At 39.9% G+C, this 6,486-nt stretch overlaps 1 pseudogene; it reads left to right on the top strand.

Annotated features, from left to right (window-relative positions):
• Positions 1–221: 221 nt before the first annotated feature.
• Positions 222–1,096, top strand: LOC122709946 (annotated as a pseudogene).
• Positions 1,097–6,486: the final 5,390 nt, after the last annotated feature.

Here is a 6,486-nt window from a genome sequence, read left to right on the forward strand (position 1 = left end):
TAAAACAAATAGGATGTCAGATATTCTTCCAGCAAAGATGAGGTTATTCAGGATCAGCAGAAATTGCAAGTTGGGATCTGGAACCATGGTGAACCACATGCAAGTCCCTGACAGCAAGGGAAGGATTTCCTGGAGGGGAAAAGGAAGATGGGAGGGCTTACAGTGAGCAAAGAACCCAAGACTTTTCATTGACTGAGTCCCTGCTGGAAAGAAGAGGAGCCTTTCTACCTGTTGGGTTTGCCATCGTTGCAGAAATGAGAGGTCCCCCTACTGGTCTCCGGGTTGTATTAATAGTTACTTGAGGTTTCTGTATTAATTTTTTACAGGTCCTTGGGCCAGGCATTGGGGTAGTCTCCATATGAAAAGAGCAGAGATTGGCCTTTCCCTGGCTATTCACCTAAAATAAGTCACAGCCACTGTGCTTATTAATGAGCCCAGCTTTGCTGTTGACATTCCACAGATATATCATGATCAGATAAATCAGCCCTTGCCAGTCTCTCCTCCTCTCCTATCCATCAGTGCCTTAGGATTAGTAAGGTTATAGCACATATTTGAGGAAACTAGAGCTGAAACCAGTGAGACTTCTTTTCTCCCCATTGAAAAGACCCAGGGACATTTTCTCTTCATCGTGGGAGAAGATAAGAATGTCAGTAGGAAAACATAGGCAGAGCAAGCACAGAACAGCTGAGGAGACGTGGGAGGAACAACAGGACTCTGCTGTCTTACTTTGGAGTGGGCCACGTGACGCAGCCTCCCCCCACCCCCCTGTGCTATGCCTCCAGGATCTCTAGTCTCCACTTCTCCATGCACCGAGGAGGCAATTCCTTTTCCCACACGCAGCTGGACATGAACATTCTTGGAAGGAAATCCAGAAGTTTCTCAGGAAACACCTTATTCCGGTTGTGACCAGTCATCTCTGAGAAGAGCAAATATTCCTAGAAATAGAGAAGGAATAGGTTGCTTTACCAGACCTTCACTTGATTTTCATGGAACAATAGAACCAGGTGCTGGCAAATGGATTTCTTAAAACCCAAATTAATATGCTTTTTAGCACAACATTGTAAATCAACTATACTTGAATAAAATAATTTTAAAAATATGCTTAGTTTTCTCATATTTGAAGATATGCTCGTGAGACTTCCCTAGTTGTCCAGTGACTAAGACTCCATGCTCCCAAAGCAAGGTGCCTGCATTCATTCCCTGGTCAGGGAACTAGATCCCACATGCTGCAACTAGGAGTTTGCATGCTGCAAGTAGAAAGATCGTACGTGCCACAGCGAAAATTGAAGATCCCACATACTGTAACTAAGTCCCAGAGCTGCCAAATAAATAAATAAGCATTTTTAAAAAGAAAGAAAAAAAATATGCTCATGGTTACTTTGTTGGTTTGGAAAACTAGACGTAAGTAAAAAATATATTAAGACAATATGGAAGCAGTTATGGAGGTAACATTGAATGAGCCTACAATCAATAATTTAACAAAAGCTAGCTAAAGAAAATATTTTTATGTGTCTAAACATGTATAGCATTTTTCAAGAGGAGCAATCTAAGATTCACAGAATTTTCAGTTTAGGAAAGTAGTTTTGATGGTTATGATGGTGTGGATTATGTGCTTCCACATTGGGGGCCAGCAGGGAAGGGGGCAACAGAGGATGACACTATTGGATGGCATCACTGAATCAATGAACATGAGTTTAAGCAGACTCCAGAAGAGATAGTGAAGGACAGGGAAGCCTGGTGTGCTGCAGCTCGTGGGGTTGCAGAGTTGGACATGGCTTAGCAACTGAACGACAATAAGACTCTTTCTAGCAAAGTACTAGGTAGTAAATATTTTTGCCTCTGTAGTCCATAAGGTCTCTGTCACTTTTATTCACTCCTACCGTTATAGCACAAAAGCAGCCTTAGATAGGACGTAATGAATGATTGTATCCATGTTCCAATTAAATTTTATTTGTGAACACTGAAATTCGGATTTCATATAATTTTCACATGATGGATAATCAAGGTGAAGAGGAATCAGTAGGAAAGTATTCTGAATCATTTTGTAGGTATGATGGGGAGCCAATATAGAATAATAGAAGTAACATGAGGACACTTCAGTTTTATCTGCCTAACCTCTTTATTTTCTCTGCTTTTGATACCTTCTGTTTAGAGTAAAAACATTCCATTCAGTATGAGTGGGGCTGTTAGCCTCCTTCCTCTTTCACTCATAGAAGTTTTCACATTTCCCAGACCTGGCCAGTCAGAGTACCTCTCTAGGAACTTTCCTGGTGGTCCTGTGGTTAAGACTCTATGCTTTTACTGCAGGAGATGCAGGTTCGCTCCCTGGTGAGGAACTAAGATCTAATCCCAATTCTAACATTAAATAAGATCAAACTTTTTTTGTGGGTTCTTTTGGGGGATCAGGTATTATGTCAATTTTGTACTTATTTCATAAAAAGAATTCAGAAATTTTCCTTCTTTCCTACAGTAGTTTAATTAGGACAGAAATTATCTCTTTTTAAAAGCTAGTTGCTCTATCCTGGGTATTACATTTTTCCTGGTAATTTTTTTTTAATACATCCTGGATTTTTATTAATATTTAGTATATTGCATCTTGTCTATATTATAGTAGATATTTTCAATCCAAACAAGTTCTTCATATATATGTATGTGTGTGTACATATATATAAAGGGCTTCCCTGGTGGCTCAGTTGGCAAAGAATTCTCCTGCAATGCAGGAGACCTGGGATCGATCCCTGGGTTGGGAAGTTCCTGTGGAAAAGAGAACAGCTCCCCACTCCAGTATTCTGGCCTGGAGAATTCCATAGACTGTATAGTTCATGTGGTCGCAAACAGCTGGACATGACTGAGTGACTTTCACTTTCACTTTCATATGTGTTTATATATATACACACATATACATATATTTGGCATTTTACCTATCAGAAGAACTAGAAACATTTAAGACTAAATTAAACTATATGATAAAATCTAAAAAATACAGTAAAACAAAAAATCCCTCCAATTCTGGCATACTAATGTTGCTAGAGTTAAAACAGAAATTAATTCCATATTAATTTTATTTAATTTTTTAAACTGTATGAATAAAACTTTATAGAAGATCCTGGCTTTTTTCTTATTGTGGCAAGTAGATAAAACATAAAATTTGCCATTTTAGGCATTTTTAGATGAATATATGCTGCATTATACAGTGGCTTTAAGCACTTTCACACTGTTGCGCTACCGTCAGCACTATCCATCTCAGATCTGCAATACCTCAATCTCTGGTCCACTGCAGGGATCGCAGCCATGTGGTGGTGAAGGGGCTTGTATAACTCATGGAAGCTATGAGTCATGCCATGTAGGGCCAACCAAGACAGACAGGTCACAGTGGAGAGTTCTGAAAAAATGTGGTCCAGTGAAGGAGGGAACGGCAAACCACTCCAGGATTCTTGCCTCAAGAACCCCATAAACAATATGAAAAGGCAAAAGGATATGATACCAGAAGATGAGCCTCCAAGGTCAGAAGGTGTCCAATAAACTACTGGGAACAGCACAGGGCAATTACTAATAGCTCCAGAAAGAATGAAGTGGCTGGGCCAAAATGGAAAGAATGCTCAGTTCTGGATGTGTCTGGTGGTGAAAGGAAAGTACCATGTTGTAAAGAACAATATGGCACAGGAACCTGGAATGTTAGGTTCATGAGTCAACGTAAACTGGACATGGTCAAGCAGATGGCATGATTGAACACTTATATCTTAGGAATCAGTCAACTAAAATGGATGAATTTAATTCAGATGACCATTATATCTACTGCTGTGGGCAAGAATTCCTTAGAAGAAATGTTCAGTTCAGTTCAATTTAGTCGCCCAGTTATGTCCGATCACCAACTCCCGGAGCTTACTCAAACTCATGTCCATAGAGTCGGTGATGCCATCCAACCATCTCATCCTCTGTCATCCCCTTTTCCTCCTGCCTTTGATTATTCCCAGCATCAGCGTCTTTTCCAGTGAATCAGTTCTTCACATCATGTGGCCAAATTATTGGAGTTTCAGCTTCAGCATCAGTCCTTCCAATGAATATTCCTTTAGGATGGGCTGGTTGGGTCTCCTTGCTATCCGAGGGACTCTCGAGTCTTCTCCAACACCACAGTACAAAAGCATGAATTCTTCAGCACTCACCTTTCTTTATAGTCCAACTCTCATGTCCATACACGACTACTGGAAAAACCAAAACTTTGACTAGACAGACCTTTGTTGGGTAGTCCTTATAATCAACAAGTGTCCAAAATGCAGTACCTGGGTACAACCTCAAAAACGACAGAATGATCTCAGTTTGTTTCCAGGCAAACCATTCATCATCACAGTAATACATGTCTACTGATGCCAACTGATGCCAGAGAAGCTGAACCTGAGTGGTTCAATGAAGACCTATAATACCTTGTAGAACTAACATTAAAAAAAAGTCATTTTCCTTGTAGGGGATTGGAATGCAAAAGTAGAAAGTCAAGGGATACCAGGAATAACAGGTAAGTTTGGCTGTGCTTATAAAATGAAGCAGGGCAAAGGATAACAGAGTTTTGTCAAGAGAATGCACTGGTCATAGCAAACACCCCCTTCCAAAAACACAAGAAATGAGTCTACATGTAGACATCACCAGATGGTCAATACTGAAATCAGATTGATTTTATTCTTTGCAGCTGAAGATGGAGAAACTCTATACAGTCAGCAAAAACAAGACCTGGAGCTGACTGTGGCTCAAATTATGAGCTCCTTATTGCAAAATTCAGGCTTAAATTGAAGAAAATAGGGAAAATCACTAGGCTATTCAGCTGTGACCTAACTCGAATCCCTTATGATTATACAGTGAAGGTGACGAATAGATTCAAGGGATTAGATCTGGTAGACAGAGTGTCTGAAGAACTATGGATGGAGGTTCATAACATTGTACAGGAGGCAGTGACCAAAACCATCCCAAAGAAAAAGAAATGCAAGAGGGCAAAGTGGTTGTCTGAAGAGGGCTTACAAGTAGCTGAGGAAAGTAGAGAAGCGAAAGACAAGGGAAAAATATACTCAACTGAATACAGAGTTCCAGAGACTAGCAAGGAGAGATAAAAGAAGGCTTTCTTAATGAACAATGCAAAGAAATAGAGGAAAACAATAGAATGGGAAAGACTAGAGATCTCCTCAAGAAAACCGGAGATATCAAGGGAATATTTCATGCAAGTATGGGCAATATAAAGGACAGAAACAGCAAAGACCTTAACAGAAGCAGAAGATATTAAGAAGAGGTGGCAAGAATACACAGAAGAACTAAACAAAAAGGTCTTAATGATCTGGATGATAACTATGATGGTGTGGTCACTCACATAGAGCCAGACATCCTGGAGTGTGAAGTCAAGTGGGCCTTAGGAAGCATCACTATGAATAAAGCTAGTGGAGGTGATAGAATTCCAGCTGAGCTATTTTAAATCCTAAAAAAATGATGTTGTTCAAGTGCTGCACTCAATATGCCAGCAAATTTGGAAAACTCAGCAGTGGTCACAGGACTTGAAAAGGTGTTTTCATTCCAATCCCAAAGAAGGACAATGCCAAATGAAAGTTCAAACTAGCATACAGTTACACTCATTTCACATGCCAGCAAGGTTATATTCAAAATCCTTCAAGCTAGGCTTCAGCAGTACACGAACCAAGAACTTCCAAATGTACAGTCTGGCTTAAAAAAGGCAGAAGAAGCAGAGATCAAATTGCCAACATTCATTGGAACATAGAGAAAGCAAGGAAATTCCAGAAAAACATCTACTTCTGCTTCATTGGCTACACTAAAGCCCTTGACAGTGTGGATCACAACAAACTGTGGAAAATTCTTAAAGAGATGGAAGTACCAGGCCAACTTACTTACCTCCTGAGAAACCTATATGCAGGTCAATAGAACTGGACATGAAACAGTCGACTGGTTCAAAATTTGGAAAGGAGTACGTCAAGTATGTCATCCTGCTTATTTAACTTATATGCAGAGTATATCATGCAAAATGCCAGACTAGGTGAATCACAAGCTGGAATCAAGATTGCTGGGAGAAATATAAACAACTTAGATATGCAGATGAAACCACTCTAATGGCAGGAAGTGAAGGGGAACTAAAGAGCCTCTTGATATGGGTTTAAAAGTGGCGAGTGAAAAAACTGGCTTAAAACTCAACATTCAAAAAACTAAGATCATGGCAATTGCTCCCATCACTTCATGACAAATAGATGGGAAAAAGTGGAGGCAGTGACATATTTTATTTTCTTTGGCTACAAAGTCACTGTGGATGGTGACTGCAGCCATGAAATTAGAAGATGCTTGCTCCTTGGAAGGAAAGCTATGACCAACCTAGACAGCATATTAAAAAGTAGAGGCATCACTTTGCTGACAAAGGTCCATATAGTCAGAGCTAAGATTTTTCCAGTAGTCATGTATGGATGTGAGAGTTGGACCATAAAGAAAGCTGAGAACTGAAGAATT

This window comes from Cervus elaphus, chromosome 16, assembly GCF_910594005.1.
Source record: "Cervus elaphus chromosome 16, mCerEla1.1, whole genome shotgun sequence".
Classification (NCBI taxonomy): Eukaryota; Metazoa; Chordata; class Mammalia; order Artiodactyla; family Cervidae; genus Cervus; species Cervus elaphus.